At 37.3% G+C, this 17,440-nt stretch overlaps 1 long non-coding RNA gene across 1 annotated transcript in view; it reads left to right on the top strand.

Annotated features, from left to right (window-relative positions):
• The window catches only part of LOC308700686, a 37,338-nt gene extending 20,171 nt beyond the window's left edge, over positions 1–17,167 (top strand). The window contains exons 2-3 of the long non-coding RNA XR_014031335.1: positions 7,105–7,182; positions 16,153–17,167. This is a non-coding gene — a long non-coding RNA (uncharacterized lncRNA). The remainder of the gene's footprint in view (positions 1–7,104; positions 7,183–16,152) is intronic.
• Positions 17,168–17,440: the final 273 nt, after the last annotated feature.

Below are 17,440 nucleotides of genomic sequence, written 5' to 3'. Positions count from 1 at the left end.
GAGATGCAGGCGAATGTCATCCTTCTAATGATCAACATCTTTACCTCAGATAAGAAAACGGGGTGGCAGTTGGTGACTCACTTATAAGTTTAACAGGAGTAGTGGGAGGGTGTTCCCTTCCCAGGGAATGGGGGTGGAAGATGTGGGACATCCAGGACAGCCTGGGTAGCTTGTATAACCTGATGTGTTATTGCCTTGTGTGTGTGTGTGTGTGTATATATATACTCGAATAGAGGGGGTTTCTCCTTTTCCTTGTTATGAAAGACCGGCTCTCCTCGCACCTACGCCGAGGCCCACGCCTGTGTCTGTCCTCGCTCGCTCGGTCTATCTCCTGCTGGTTAATATTTCATTAAAATCTGCCAGCCAGCCTGGGTACAGAGAGAGAGAGAGAGAGAGAGAGAGAGAGAGAGAGAGAGAGAGAGAGAGAGAGAGAGAGATTCACACCCCCACGTTCCGAGGCAAATACCAGGCATCTGCTGGAATTAATCACTGGCTCTGGCTGGCAGCCTGATGGAGATGCTCTATCTCTCTCTCTTTCTTTCTCTCCTTCACCCACCTTTGACAACCCCCCCCCCCACCCCACCCCAAACCTGTGCCATCTCCATCATCAGCATAAAGGTGAGCCCGTCAGGGGTGGCAGAGGAGCAGACAGGATGACTGGCTGATAAATGAGTATTTGACAGTCTATTACATGATTTAGGGAGGATGGAGCAAAAGAGCAGCGTGTGTTATTCTAGCTTCAGGAGAAAAGTGAGTGGAGTTCATGGATGTTATGGTGGTACAGGTGCTCGAGATGAGGATGATGCTGATGATGGTGGTAAGAGAAGACTTTAGAAATTAAGTAATGGTCTCTCTTGATTTAGATTTGGCAAAGATAGTAAAGACTCTTGTGAATAGTTATGGTCTTGCTTGAATGGATATTGATCAAGGTGAGTGGCATCATGAGGCATGATGAGTGGCCTTATTAGACATACAGAGAAAGCAAATTTATCTTTGTTGCTCTTAATCAGACTGTAAACCCTATGTTTTTTTATCTTCCATTAATGTGGCGTCTTGCTGTATATAGCACTTGCAATAAATGTGTTTGCAAGAAGGAGATAATGTATTGATATGTTTGGCTCAATAACCTTTTAAAGGGTTTACTCAATCTGGGTTTTGCCTGGTTAGGCCTTTCAATACAGCAGAGTAAATCTGTATTGCTGTGACTCCCTAAAGGCTTTAGTCAAAGAGTAGTTAGCAAAACATGGCTTTAAATATAGATAGCAAACTGATCATTTTTTTAATTATTTATAATTATTTTTGAATTCATCTAAAAAGTGTAGAAAGCCAATGGGAAGTCAAAATTGATCCTACCTATACTCATACTTTCTAAATATATGTTTTTGGCCTATGGTGCATGATTCTTTATTATCCCCATCAAACAAAAAAGATTTGTCTACGTAATCTCAGAAGCCCAATGACACTCAGAAGTCTAAAACGAGAAGTTTTAAAGAAAAATGTTGGAGTATTTCAATATAAGGGAAGACAAGCTACGTTATACGTCATGCATTGGGTCAGAGAACTCCAGAAGCCAGTTGCCGGAAGCCAGTGATTATAGTTTATAAAGTTATAAATATGGATATTTTTCTTACAAAAAAAACTTTTATTAAACAGGGTTATTTATTAACCCCCTGGAGTCGTATGGATTACTTTTTTATGATGGATGGATGATTCAAAATCTCAGTTACTATTCATTCCCATTATAAAGCTTGGAAGAGCCAGGATATTTTTTTAATATAACTCTGATTATGTTTGGCTGAAAGAAGAAAGTCATATACACCTAGGATGGCTTGAGGGTGAATAAATTATGGGATAATTTTCATTTTTGGGTGAACTATTCCTTTAATCCATCAATTCTCAATGGATAAAATCAAATCTAAAAAAAATTCTCACTGAATATCATGTTTAATTTGGAATTACGCCACATTACACAAATGTAATGTGGATGTCATTTCATATTAACTTAAACCTCAAGTTTTAGTTTGAGTGTTTGGTGTACACTACTGTTCAAAAGATGTTTTTTTTAATCTGTTTTCAACATTTATAATAAAAGTTTACTGAGCAGAAAATCATCATATTAGAATGATTTCTGAGGGATCATGTGACACTGAAGACTGCAGTAATGAAGCTGAAAATTCAGCTCTGATCGCAGGAATAAATCATTTTTTAAAAATATATTAAAATAGAAAACAATTCTTTTAAACTGTAATAGTATTTCACATTGTTACTGTTTTTACTGTATATTTCGATCAAATAAATGCAGCCTTGGTGAGCTTGGCTTCTTTCAAAAACATTAAAAAGCGTGTCTCCAAGCGGTGTGTTTATATAAACCAAAAAGACATGCTATATTATGAGACATATACATTTGTATGTGTTCTAGATATGCTCCGTTAAATTATTCTGCCCCACCTAACCTGAGGATAATTGTTACACACTAATCTACATCAGCCACTAACCACTGCATGTTTGTCATGACTGTGAAGTAGGCCCTAAAGCGCGACTTACAGTGTGTCCTGACATCTGATGCACACATTTGTGTCATTAATATGACAAATGCCATGAAGCCACTGCCCTCTTGGGATTTTTAGCCAGCTGAAGGTTACAGGCGACAGGAAAACAATTACCAGAGCCCACGAGGCAGCGACAGAAAGCCAGCCTCTGAGACCTGCCCCCAACTGAGTCATTGCCTGCTTTTGTGCTATGTTTGATGTGTAGAACAAAAGGAGGTTCAGATATGTGTCAGAAGACCACTACCTGAGGCCTATCTGTTACATTTAAGGGAACTTCCTGAAAATAACTGCATCACATTTAGTTTGCTAATCTAAACAGATATTTGAAAAGATTAGAACAACCTAAAAGGTTCTAAAAGTCTAAAATAAGATGAAATCAAGTCACTTTTGAGCAGTTTTTCGCATGCATGAATGGTTATGCCACATGTACGAAGTATAAGATTGAACCATTTACCGTGGAATAAATGTCTAGCTAATGTTTGTAACTGGTGTGAAACAACAGAGAAGTGAAACGAATGACTTGCATGGTTTGGTACAGTTTTAATGGATCATTGCCTTGTTGTTTCTTATGCAATATTCTTTCCATCTGTGCTTGGGTAATACAGAGTGTAAACTGGGAGTGCAGTGTAGTGGCAAAACTGGCTGGCTGGATTTTTGTTTGAGAGGTTTAACTGGGTGTGATTCCACATTCATTTGAAGACAGACACTTCCAGATTCCTGCTAGGCTCATATTTCACTGTTCTCAGTTCAACATGAGCTACCACATTTCCCTTTTATAGTCTATTTAGAGATGAATGTCGTTCTCTAATAATACAAATCTATATTCTGAAGAAAAAGTGAGGTACTTTCCCATGCAAAACTCAGAGCTGATGCTAGTCTGTGTGTATTGGGTGGTAGATGAATGGCTGAGGAGTTCTGAGTGGTTGTTAGCACATTGCTATAAGATTGCTACAGTGTTCCAGTTGGTTGCTATAGGCCTTGATTAGTAGTTTCTTCAAGTCAAAAAGCACCCTGGTAAAATTTCATGTAATCTCAACTTAAATATTTTTAGTAAGTCAAAACTTGGCTAGATTTAACTAGCCAAATCAGTAAATGCTAACTTGTTAACTGGTAATACAAAGCTTTGATAGCATTAGCATAGGATAGCAATTGCTGAAAGAGTATGGCAATACAGAAATATTTAATATTAATCTGTTCTCAAATCAAGCTTATGCTCCACTCCAATAATATTGGTATTTCCATTAAGCCTAGGCTGATAAAACACTAACCCTAAGTGTGGGCAATAATACTGTAGCGATGCTTCCCTTGCCAACTACAACTCATTATTTAAATACAAATAATGAGAATACATTTGAAGAGTTTTTTTTTTTTTTTTTTAAATCCTTTAGAAGTTTACTTTTCCTCAAGATACATTGTGTGTATCAACCTGTTACTGTCTACCCAGTGGACAGAGTGTCAGATGAGGTTAGGCTGGAACGCTGGACCACGAGATCTTGTCGATTCAGGATTGCCTGCAGGTAACTCAGCAGCGTCTGCAAGCCACAAATGGGCGGTGTTCCAGAATCATACAATAATCATAACCATTGGAACACAGCATGTCATGAACGATGACAAGCAAGAGGTAGACGTGAACCCGAAATCCTCCCGACAAACAGCACAACAGCAGTGGTGAATCTGGCCAAAAGAGTGAATAAATCAGAAGGCCCTGTCAGAACAGCTCCAGTCTGGATCTCAAAGGTGGTTAGTGAAGTGGTTCACTATAGTTCAGAGAGATAATGTTGAGGCAAATGTTCACAGTAATGGTATACAGAAAAGCTTTGCAGGTCATCCGGTTCATTGGATATGTTACATCCCAAGTCATGACTATCTATCACAACCTTATTCTTTTTATGGACGAGACTCCCGACGAATCTCGTTTCACGCACAAAGTGCATGAAAGATGTGACTCGGGTTACATTAGATTCTTTTCCCACTGAGATTATTGCAGTGCATTGTGGGATTGCGCCTCACATTATTCACTGACTATATTTAAAATTGATGAATTGTCTGGGTTTTTTTCACAGAGCTTGTCGCAATGTATTGTGGGATTGCTTTATGTGTGAAGGACTCATATAGTGCAGAGCGGTATCCAAGAAGACAGCATAATTATACACTTCCTACTGTTTCGCTTCAGGAGCAAGTCTATAACGCCTTAAAATACTGTCTGGGAAGGCAGCTCTAGGTGTTGGAGCAGAGCACTAATTGACTAATACTGTTAGTATTGATCGAATGGTGAATTGGAGGCATTGGCCTGAGATGTTCAGAAATTCATCCTTGTGCAGATGGTTTGGTTTTTATGGGATGCTGGGAGGCATATATCATAATGCAGATTTGAGACAGCTGTTTGGGTTATGTCACTAATATCTCTCCTCTGCCTGCCCATACCACCGCTTCAAAAACTGATCAAGGTCTATTCCACAGCTGAGACACACTCTGGTTTTGATATTAAACTGTACGTTCATATTTTTGCATTAACAAACGCTATTTGCCATATGAAATTTACCATCCAACCCAACCCTCAGACAATTTCTATGTACACAAAGCCTATAGTTGAAGGCTAGAAGAGACATAAACAGCTACACTAGGATATGCTGTTGTTTTGAACTCATAAAACTAGGTTCTCTGTTAATGGGAAGAACGTGACTTGTGTTTTGATAGCACACTGAAAAGCTTCTACCCCGGGCTTGCTAGGGTACAAACTTAACAGCTCCTTCAAATAAATCTTTTGATGAAAGATGGGAACGTACACATTGCATCTCTTATGGCACACCTCTTCAGTGACCTATACATGAGCGTCATTGTGTTTTAAAAAGCAGTGGAAGCAGCCGGCGGGGTTAAATGAACTTTACATGACTTATTTCGTTTGATAACTTCATTCCTTCGTTCATCTTCCATTCTTGATCTCGAGACTGTGTGGGTCACTGGATTACCCTTGTGAAAAAGAAATACACTTTAGAGTACTTTTAAAAAGAGTTCTTATTGCAGAAATAAAACACTTGGGGGAAAAAAAGAATATACTTAATATCCTTAAACTTTGAATTGCATGCCATTTGCTATCAAATTAAAATGTATTATAGTTTAGATTTATATTAAATGCTTAAAGTGCTTTTTCTGAATCCAATTAAGTAGGAATTTAGTACATCTTTATAAATTACTTCTTTTGTCGGTGAAATATTTTTACAGTGTACTGACGAATGTACTGACAAGCATTTACAGTAAACTACAATATACACTGTAAAATAGTTGCTGCCTTAAATTTTTAAGTACAATCAACTTGGATGTTTAAGTCATTTCAACTTAAATTACAACTTGTTTTAATTTAATATTACTCATTTAAATATTACTTATTGTCTGGGTCAGTTCTTGTTTCATTTTCATGGACTCATGAATGAATTTTTCTGTTTCCTTTGTTCCATTTTCCCACTAATCATTGGTTACCATGGTTTTTCATTCGTTACTCACACCTGTTTCCTTTTAGTTCATTACCTTGTGTATATATTGGCGAATAAGTTCTTTCAGCTCATTGTCTGGTGTTGTTAGCACACTGTTGGGAGTGATTTTGCTTTTGTGGATTATCTTCTTGTTTGATTATGGTCTTGTTTTTGTATATTAAAGCGCTGCAATTAGATCCGCCTAAATAGCGATGGGGACATGAAGCTCACTGTTTCTTCTCAGATTTACCAGTAGCGTGTATCACGCCTGGCACACCATCAAATCAGTCATACTTGGTTAAGCCTCCAACAAATCAATCAACTATTTCCTTGAGCAAAATATGTCAGCAATGCCGAATGAATAGCACAACTACAGTGAAGGAAGAAAACAACTGAGGGCATTTCTTCCTTCATCTGAGTCACATGACCTGAGTTACCCTTTAACTCATTGTTAAATGCAGTGCATACAGACGCTTCTTTCTGTGGCCACAGGAAATTAACACAAGCTTTCGCCACACACAGTAGGTACCTCACACTCTTCATCCCATGTCTGCTGCTGTGTATGTATGTGGGTGTGTGGGTGTGTGTGTGTGTTTGCTTTGCACTCCATCGTTTGAGGAATATGAGTGAGGGAAAGACGCAGGATAGACAAAGACACACCCACATATGTGCATTTACACATACCTGTGTACCTAAACTTGTAGAAAAGCAATAGAATTGTCGTCTATTGAAAAAACTGAAGATCTGTCTTATTCTGTTTGATGATATCAAGGCCTGTAGCTTTAAAGACGTGATAAAGCTTGATTTGACATGTCCATTGTTTACTGATGAAATCCAACAGTGCACACAATAATATTTTATAATACACATACTGTGTTTAGAAATATACTCAAAAGGAAAAACCGGCTTTTGTTGAACAGCGTACAGTGTCAAACGATGTTAACAACTTTATTTGTGTGAACTACTAGACATTTGCTCGATCAAACATGTTTTTTTTTTCAAAGGTAGGTTTTCAAATATAATGCTGTGAGATGCAAAGTATGTTGAAAGACAGAAGCAAACACACTTTCTGCATTCTTTCACAGAATGTGTTGGTGAAGCCACATCACTGCACCGTATCTCAGCACAGTTGCCATGGCAAAGAAGTCCTACTGGTCTCCAAGGTACCCAAGCCTATTGTCTTTGCTTTCTTTATTTAGATGAAAACATGATTTATTGTAGAGGATACTAGTCTACTTTGCCATAAAATGGGCAGATACGGTTGTGTGTTATATGTACTAAAGTGCACAAATGTGACTTTACGTTAAAGTGCTTTTTCGACATCTTTATTTGCATCTTTATATGTAATTTCACAATTATTGATATTTTCTTAGAAAGGTTAAAGTGTACTACCACATGTACTAGCGGTTTTTAAACTCAGTTCCTGGAGGGCCACAGTCCTACAGAGTTTAGTTCCAACCCTGCTCCAACACACATGCCTGTAGTTTTCAAATAAGCCTAAAGGACTTGATTAGCTGGATAAGGTGTGTTTGATCAAACTATGCAGGTCTGTGGCCCTCCAGAAACTGAGTTTGACACCGATTTAAGGTCAACTAAAATATAAAGTAATTTTTATTGAGACATGTATGTTATATATTTAAGTAATTACACATTTGTAATGATTAAGTTGCAATTTAGTACACTTAAAGGGATAGTTCACTCAAAAATTTAAATTCTGGAATTAATTACTCACCCTCATGTTGTTCCAAACCCGTAAGACATTCGTTCGTCTTTGATACTCAAGTAAACATCTTTTTGATGAAATCTGAGAGATTTCTATCTCTCCATTGACAGCTACGCAACTACCACTTTGACGCTTCAAAAAGTTCATAAAGAGATCGTAAAACTAATTCATATGAATTCGGTTTAGTCCAAATTTTCTAAAGAGACACAATCGTTTTATATGATGAACAGATTGAATTTAGGCTTTTATTCACATATAAACATTCATCAACTCGCACATCAGTTGTGGTAAACGGAAGCTCAAGCATATTTGCTTGACGAATGAGAACCAATGAGGTTCATTCTCGTGTTACGCATCACGTTTGAGCTTCTGCAAGAACCAATGAGGTTCAATCTCGTGTTCTCACATCACGTGTCAAGCCGGTTCGGTTAAGCTTCTGTTTATTTTCACTGATCAATGTTTATATGTGATTAAAAGCCTAAATTCAATCTGTTCAAAATTTGGACTAGACCGCTCGATTCATATGGATTACTTTTACGATCTCTTTATGAACGTTTTGAAGCGTCAAAGTGGTAGTTGCATAGACTGTCAATGGATGGACAGAAATCTTTCAGATTTCATTAAAAATATCTACATTTGTGTTTAATTAAAACTAAATCCATTAAATGATCACATGACAGGAACCCCTAAAAGGGTAAATATATGAAGTTATAGATAGAACCCTTTCTTCTAAGAGTGTATAGCTTTAAATTTACCATCGAATAACACTGCAGTTAAAATTATAATCAATACGTATATATATATATATATATATATATATATATATATATATATATATATATATATATATATTTCCAGCAGTAATGGTCAACACGTCAAGTGGCAAACGTGACTACTAGTAGGTGACAGTTTCCATTGTGCACACTGCATGAGTGAATGCTAACCCTCCAGTGCTGTGGCCATTTTACTATGCAAAAACCCTCCCATGAGGTTTGCACCTGTGGTCTTAGCGTGGTGGAAAGTACAGTATACAGGCTGTTGTTTGTTCCACACCTGTTTTACATAAACCGATCATATATCCTGAATTCAGTTCACTTGATTACAATAACTATTCTACAATTAACTAACTTTAAGAACACACGGTTCACTTTTAAAACGTTAAACTGAGTTGTTGCTTATTGTATTAACTGCAATACATGTTACCAAAGGCAGCTCTTGTAGATTTAATCAAACTAAAAGCCTTTAAACACTAAATATGTGACACAGTATTTGTCTCCATATGAAAAACGGTACACATTTAAGCCTGTTGTTAGAAAAAGGCAGAAAGACTGCAATAAAGCAACACGGTTATGAGGCTAACCTCTAACCGCACTCGTATCCATTTTCCAGCACAGCTGTCATTTGTCGTCTAGCCCACAATTACCAGGCCTCACAAACAAGGACGTGATGTCACTTCCTGTGCTCCGTGATATCACAAACCCAGAAATGGAGAGTCTAATGCTGACGCGTGGAAAGCGGAAACAGCTCTGCCTTACACACAACACCGCAACAAGTCAGATCCTAAAAAACAGCCATGTGACCTTGCTTACAAGCAGACAAACCAAACGATAAAAGCACACTTATCTGATGAAAACATGGTTTGATCTATTGCCAACACTGCTGGTTTATGCTTTTCATCAGGAAACAGAAATAGGTCTGCGCTTGTCTGACTCAATTTACATGTTGAAAAAGTTACACCTCTAATAAAATCATGCTTTTATTCATAATCTAAATCATGTTGCAATGGAGCGCTCTGTTTATTCTGTCTCGGTTTCCTGAACAAGATTTCTGCTTGAATCTATGAATACTTACTGAAACATTACAAAGCTTGTGTTTGAAAGCACCAATGAAAAGTCTTTAGGCCAAATAATTTCGCAAATGCTATACCATTAGCTCTGTGACGAAAGGCCAAGTTGACTAACAGCTTTATGTATGGAAAATTTGACGTGACAGAGGTGTAATAGTCGTCTGACTGGTTGTGATTGGATTGCAGTGAAGTGCAGGACAAGTGCCTACATGCTCTCCGGTCCTCAGCAGGGCTGTCTCATTATTACAGAGAAATGCTAATCTCAAACCTGGCAGGTGACTGTATATATCCTGCTGTTTTAGCACATTACAATGGCTGGACATGAATGTTAAAAAGTTCAGTATTTACAAAATCACATTTGCTTTTGAGCGCGATTCATATCAGCATGCGCTTGACTAGTTGTTTCGCACCCTAAAGCTCTTTACTGGCAATAAAACGGCACAGCGTATAGGGCAATATCAGTCAATCTCTGTGGTGTGAATATAAATGTCCCCACCAGACCTAGCTATAGCCCCCTCTGAATTATATGGCAAATCCTTGTATAATTCTTGCTGAATAAACGCCCACCAATAATATCCCGCCGGCTCACGCTCTTTATTGGCATCATATTTCCCCCTCTGATTACGCAATAATTTGAGATAGAAGATTTATGATGGCTGGGAATTGGAGCTCAGTTGAGATGGAAACTACAAAGTTTTATCTAAAACCCTGTGTTTTAGTATTCCCTGAAAGCATGCTTGCTGAGTGTTGTTGATTAAAAAAAACTTGGATGTGCTGTTGTTACATTTGCTTGAGGAATTTTCTGGTCAGAAACATTAAACAATATTTTAGAATTTGGAACCAACAAAAAATGTACATGGTAGAACTGTAGTAAATATATTATTAACATATTCATGTACCATGGTAATGATCAAAAAAAGTAAAAAAATTTTTTTTTATAAAAAATAATAATGATTTCTTAAAAATTTTATTGTTTCTCCTAAACAGTAAATTAAGACCTTTGTTTGGTCCTTCTCAGATTTGTAATATTAAATGTGTCTCCTCTAGACAATCAGAACAGATCCAACCTGGTCTCACGACCGATTCGTACGAACTGTATGAGGTGGCTAATTCGTATGAATTCATACAACCTCACTTGTACGAATTTGTAAGATTTTTGCTAAATCGTACATATTTTACGAGTTTCCCAATTCGTATGAAAGACCTACACCTAACCCCGCCCCTAAACCTAACCGTCACTGGGCTTTAGACAAATCGTACGAATTCGTACGAGTGAGGTCGTACAAATTCATACGAATCAGCCACATGTTACTCACTCGTACGAATTCGTACAAATTGGTCGTGAGATAGCGTTGAACAGATCTTAACAATATCTCACCAAGACACCAAAGACAGAGATTTAAATGTTCATTAATCTCAATTCAAATGTCTCTCGTCAAATCCTCTAAAGTACATATGAATGCATGAACTGAGAAAAATATGTAGCTTAATTCCTATGGAAGTTGCTTTAGATAAAAGCATAACTGTATTTCACTCAAATACATCATTTTGTTTCAGAAGTGCTGGAAAGTAATGCAGGAATGGTATGGACTACATTTATGTTACTTTTAAGGTGTTTTTTTGGTCTTTTTTTGGAACTTAACAGGCCATGCTTACAACCCCAGACAGCAGCAATGTTTAGGCCCAGATCCGGCCCTTATCTGGTATGCGTTGACTCCACATGTACCAGATGTGGCCCGGATCTGGGCCGACACTATGTTGCTGTTTGGGACACATATTAATGTAGTCTTACTGTATCTCAACTATTTTTCCTCTGCGCAGAATTAGGAGGAACATCTGAGACTGAGATCTGAAACATAACTGAGAACTTCTGAGCAGAGGGGCCTGTAAGCAATACAATTAGCCTCTGGGAAGGTTTTATCATAACACAGTGCTAGTTAGGCAGTTGCTTATGTAGCTGAGTGTCTCTGAAAAGCAAAGCCAGCCACTTCATGAAAGGTCAGATGTTAATACAAAGCTGTGAACTCTGTGTGTTAAGGAATGAGAAATGCCAGAGGACTTGGGGGAGGCCAACTGGTCATTTACATAGTGAGGAATCGGATGCACAGGAAAGAATGAGAGCGCGAGTCAGAGTCGGAGGGAGGTGGGGGAGACTGGAGTGAATCCAGGGGAAATCCAGCTCCACATGGCAGAGCTCAGCCCGGGATACAGTCAAGCAAGCACATGGGGAATTTTATACAGTACACTGTTCATCAGCATAAAACAGCCGCCTCATAGACCAATAACAAATTAAAGTCCTCTATAAATATGAAACTACCATAACTATCTGAGCCCATATTAAATCTAAAATGGCTCTAGGAGTAATTTCGCTGTATGCCGTTTTGCTGGCTGAATTTGGTAACAGTGTTTAATAAAATTTGTGTGTTATAGCAGTGAGGCAATAGCCTCAATATTGCAATGGCTGTTTAGAGACTACTTTAACCAAGGTTATTTTTCATTGATGTGTAATACGGTGACATGATGGATACTCTGTCACAACGTGTTTATGAGGAGACTCTCAAGTGTAAAAGCAGAGTAAACAATCTAAGCTGAATTTGAGGTACCTTATCCCTTTAAGTGAGCTTGAGCTATTCCAAATGTCTTTATAATAGTAACATAGTATGCCATAAAATAAAAAGACACTTTTAGAAGATCCTTTAAAGAAAGAGGTGCACAGCAATTTTGTCATTATTCGTTCGAAATCTTGCCAGACGCTGCATATTTAAAGTTAGTCAAGTGACAGGTTTGTTATAGCTAATCTTCCTGTAGCTCAAACACTATACGGTTTTCCAGGGAATGCATGAAATGAGAAAAAATATGTAGCTTGAATGCTAAATGAAGTTGCTTTGGATGAAAGTATCTGCCAAATGTGAATATGTCAATGCTTAACTCTTTGACGGAATTTTCCGGCTTTCCACGTTTTCACTGTTATACGGTAGGGGGCGCTATTACACATCGTACTGAATCTCCTGATCAAAACACAAGTGAAGAAGAAGCAGAAACAAGCAATAATAAGACGATTATGTAAAATAACGCAATCATTAACATTAAACAGCATATAAATCAAAACTCCTTAGCGTTACTGAATCAACTGTCGACCCTGGATGAGGTATAGGATCCGATTCAGATGTAGTCTTCAACAAAAACAAGTTTTTCTCAGCTTTTTGCTCAAAATGTTGCTTTTTTTCCCAAATTTAAGTGTTGATAAAAACTGAATGCATGAAGCTAGAATACAACCGATTCTATATATTTAAAAGCAGAGAGTCTGTTGTTTGGACTGTGACAGTGGCATGTCAAATTTGAATATATACATCTAAGTGCTGTGGCAGAGTGTACGATTTTCAGTGAATAATAGTTTATGTTTTGGCGGGCTCTTCACTCAAATCCATCATATTGCATCAGAAGCGCTGGAATATAATAAAGGAATCATATGGACTTCATTTAAGCTACTTGTTTAGTCCTTTTTAGAACTTAATAGCCCATGTTTACAACACATATCTATTTTCTCCACGAAATACCTCCTTTTTTTTTGTTGTTCCGACAGATAAAAAAGGAAATCATACGGGTTTGGACTTTATGAGGGTGCATAAATGATGACTGAATTATCATTTTTGTGTGAACTATTCCTTTGTAAAATAACAAAGGCAGGAGGCTCTGAACATTGTGAGACCAGAGTCACCTCAGTCAGGTTCATTACTTCTATCCGCTCACTGCTGCTTGAAGACACAAATAGAGGAGTGTACATCTGGCTATTTATAGCGTGACTTTTGCTTTCTTTACTCACAGACAATGAGATCTAATCTGCTTTCTTAAAGGCTCCGCTGACCCAGTGGCCTTTATCCATGTATAGACAGCAGTTCAAAGGGAAGGAGGGATCTTGTCCTTTTTACCAATTAAAGTTAAATATGTGGAGATATACCCATTTAGATACCAAAACAAACTTTTTGAGTGCATGTGGCTCAATTGCTGCCTCTTGTGACAAATATCCAGTATGGAAAGTCTCGTCTCATTTAAGATGTCTACAATTAACTTGATTTAAAGCTAATTAATAGTCTAATGTTTCGTCTGTGACAACACAGAACTCATACAATTCTAATTTACATTTTCAGATCGATTTAAACACACAATGTACATAATTTCATGTAAGAGGAGACTGGGGATAGTTGTCAAGCCGTTTACCCCAGTTATACCTCAAGTCATTTTCTATATAGTCAGATACTTTAAAATTTATATTGAATGTTTCCGCTGTTACTTCCCAGGAGAGTTCATTTAACACATTGCAGTTTATTGACCCTGATTTGTGAAACTTTTCAAAGTAACAGTTGGATCAACTTAAAAAAATTACTTAAATTGGTAACACCTAAAGAAATTAAGTTTTCTCAACTTAAATTATCACATTTTTCACGATAAAACGTGATAATTTAAGTTGAGAAAACTTAATTTCTTTAGGTGTTACCAATTGAAGTAATTTTTTTAAGTTGATCCAACTGTTCACTTTTTACAGTGTACATAACTTTATATTTAAAGGCTTTTAAGCACCATTCAAACAGTGAAACAGATTCAACATAATAACATTTAAGTCAACATCCGAAAACACCAGAGAAAACACACATCTGGATTTGAACTTTTGACTCAAATCCATGATTGCTTGAGTCAACTTCCCCTATACACACACAATGTAGATTTGCAACAAATTTAGCATGATTCAATCCTCGTGATTCAATCCATTTCTATGAATGATTCTATGATTTTAACATGATTGATTATAAACATCAGTTGAAAATACTGTGTGTGTTGAAGTGCACCTATAGTATGCAGATAGTTACAAGCTCTTCAGTTCTCGGAGTGATCAGAGAAACTAACTAACGTGCCAAATCCAACCTCAACAAACAAATCTAAGACATGTTTTACACTTCCAGTGGTTAAAAACACCCAAACACCATTGTTTGAACTATTTATTTTAGTGTTTTGAAGCCCCTATATTTAGACACTGTGGCTTCAGAACAGCATGGAAAAGGTGACTGAATTTGTTTTTGCTGCAACATTTCCTGTGTGTCGCGAGGAGAGGAAAACCACATGCGCGGTGACGCTGCAGCTGAGAAGACAGAAAGGGCAAGTCAGAGGCGTGGAAAACTAGATAGCAGGAAGTAGAAAAAAAGACAGACAAACTGAATTCAGTGCTTGTTTTATTAATCCGCTTTATAAAGGACACTCCCTTATAAAATGAGAGGCCAGAATCAAACAGCACAAGGCAAATAATGTTTCAATGGATTCAGAGTTACGAAACAGCTCAAGACCAGTTTTATTAAATTTCTACACGAAACATATTTTGACATTGTACTTGTATTTCAAAATTCCTGCAAGTAATTACGTCAGTAATTTTTATTACAACAATAATCACACTGTTGACCCGTCCCTTAAACCTTATCCTATCCTTTAACCTACTCATGATACAACCAAATCTGATTGTTTGACTCATTAAACATCAAAATGATAGTTTGACTATCTACCTAACCTTACCTGTATCCCACCTTAATTGAAGTACATGTGTTTTACAATACAACTTCAACATAATAAGTGCATTGTACTCAACAAATAATAGTTCAGGACACTTAATATAAAGTGTGACCAGAAAGGACATTTTTCACTAAAGCTGGTTAGATTTATTCTTATAAAAAGAGAAACCTTCAGAACTCAAAGTGAAAAATCCAAAGTGCAAAAATGAAGAACAAAATCACAATGGGCATAGACATTTATGTAACACCTGTCATTTCACTAAAAACTAGCGCATTATACAATAACGTGCTTTGTTCAGAAAATGCGAGTCTAAAACTGTCGATCTTTTCAATCGATCAATACACAGTTTTGGTCTGGAAAATATTTATGGCTGGTAAATTAACTTTTAAAACTATGTCTTTAGTGGTTATAGAAACTGAATATTTAGTCATGCTGATTTATCACAGTAAACCATGATAAAATCCTTGAGACTTTCTCTGTCTCTTCAGTTATTAGGGAGCAAATCAGCTGACTTGGTGTCTCGCAGAGAAAGAAAAGCCAAGGAAAACCTAAAATAAATGTGTGTGTGTGTGTTTGTGCGTGTTTCAGGTAAACTCTACATTATGTGGACAAAATGTCCCCACAAAGATGGCAATATCCAAAATCCTTGGGGACATTTTTTGTCTATTTTTTAGCTTATAAATCATACCAAGTGATTTTTTTTTTGAAAATGCAGAAGGTTTTCTGTGATGGGTGTGTTTAGGTTTAGGAATATAAAGTTTAAGAATATACAGTTTGTGCTATATAAAAATCATTATGTCTATGGAAAGTCCCTATAAATCATGAAAACACAACCTTGCGTGTGTGTGTGTGTATCGACATGGTCTATAAGGATATGGTCTAATCAATCAGGAAGCAACAGAGGAGCACATCCTCATAGCCCAGGCAAAGGAAAGACACTTTCCAACAGCTCGTGTTTCTGCAACAGAAATGTTCCACATCTCATTAACCGCTGACCTCTTTTTTCAGGATATCCTCGTGATGAAGCAAGCCTCCTCTAAATCCACAGAAGCTCATAGAAGACTAGCATGTTGATCAGCATGGTCACTGTTCTCATTGCCTCATGACAGAGCCCATAAAAGCTATTTGAAGACATAAGAAACACTAAAAAGTGTGCATTTCATTACATGAGATAACAAGAAGTCTTCAGTCGTCTTTATAACAGTCTGAATACGGTTGCTATGGGGACCAAACCAAAGCTGCTTCCATATCAAGAAAAAGAGCCATTGAAAGAGTCCCAAACCTCTTATTCATTTCCTCATTCCGGGGTCATTGTAGGTTACCTGCTTTTTCATTGCGGCTGCAGTTGTTTTGGTGTTCATCTGCTTCTTTTCTTCTAAGCGTGTGCCCTGCGGACTCTGTCCACCCTAGTAAGGACAAGTCGTTCATCCTCGCATCAGGCCTCCGTATGGCTGGAGGTCCTAAGGTCACCTCGGCTCAGGTGAAGTGTTCCCGCTGCTCTGGGCAAGAGCTGGTCAATATGGCTGCTGTATTTCTGATGACACCTGACCACGCTACTGATAGCGAAGCAGGAGACAGTGATGCCCAGGGGAACGAGAGCAGCTGGATGGACCGCGTCAGGGCCGTGTTTAACGTCTAGTTCCAGCGACAGCCTCGCGTAAACACACACAGACACACACACGACCATGGCTGCTAGCGCAGGTCACTAGTACTCAATGCTGCCTGGAAAACTAAGAGAAGAGACATCAAGCTCAAGTCTTGAAAAAAGACTTCTCTAAAGAAACTGTGAGTGTTTTCTTGTGCAATAAATGTATTTTAAATTGTAATCATATTTCATAATATTACTGTTTGTACTGTATCGATCAAATAAATACAACCTTTCTTTTGAAATAAATCTTACCAACCCAATATTTTTGTATGGCAGCGTATCTTTACGCTGCCATACAAAAAAGTCGTACCTAAAAATTATTTTGGCTTTATTATTGTCCACTGGAAGAAATTTTATGTCTGGTCAATTAGAGAGAAAAAAAAAAAAGGTAAATAACACTGTAAAAAACGAAAATGTGTTAAAGAATATCTAAGTAAATACCTGTTAAATGGTCACTGTAAGTTACTTTAACATTTATGGTGACATTTTTTAATTACTTAAATGATAATTTTACTGTTAAATACTGTAAAAAATTTGTTTTTGGAAGTAAAAAAAAAATTATTATGGAATTTCCAAATCATTACATATAATTTACTTATCTTAATATATCTATATAATATTCAGCAAGAAAATTCACACACATTTACA

The sequence above is a fragment of the Scardinius erythrophthalmus genome (genome assembly GCF_964197995.2).
Source record: "Scardinius erythrophthalmus genome assembly, chromosome: 13".
Taxonomy (NCBI): domain Eukaryota; kingdom Metazoa; phylum Chordata; class Actinopteri; order Cypriniformes; family Leuciscidae; genus Scardinius; species Scardinius erythrophthalmus.
This window is presented reverse-complemented; position numbering and strand designations above follow the sequence as displayed.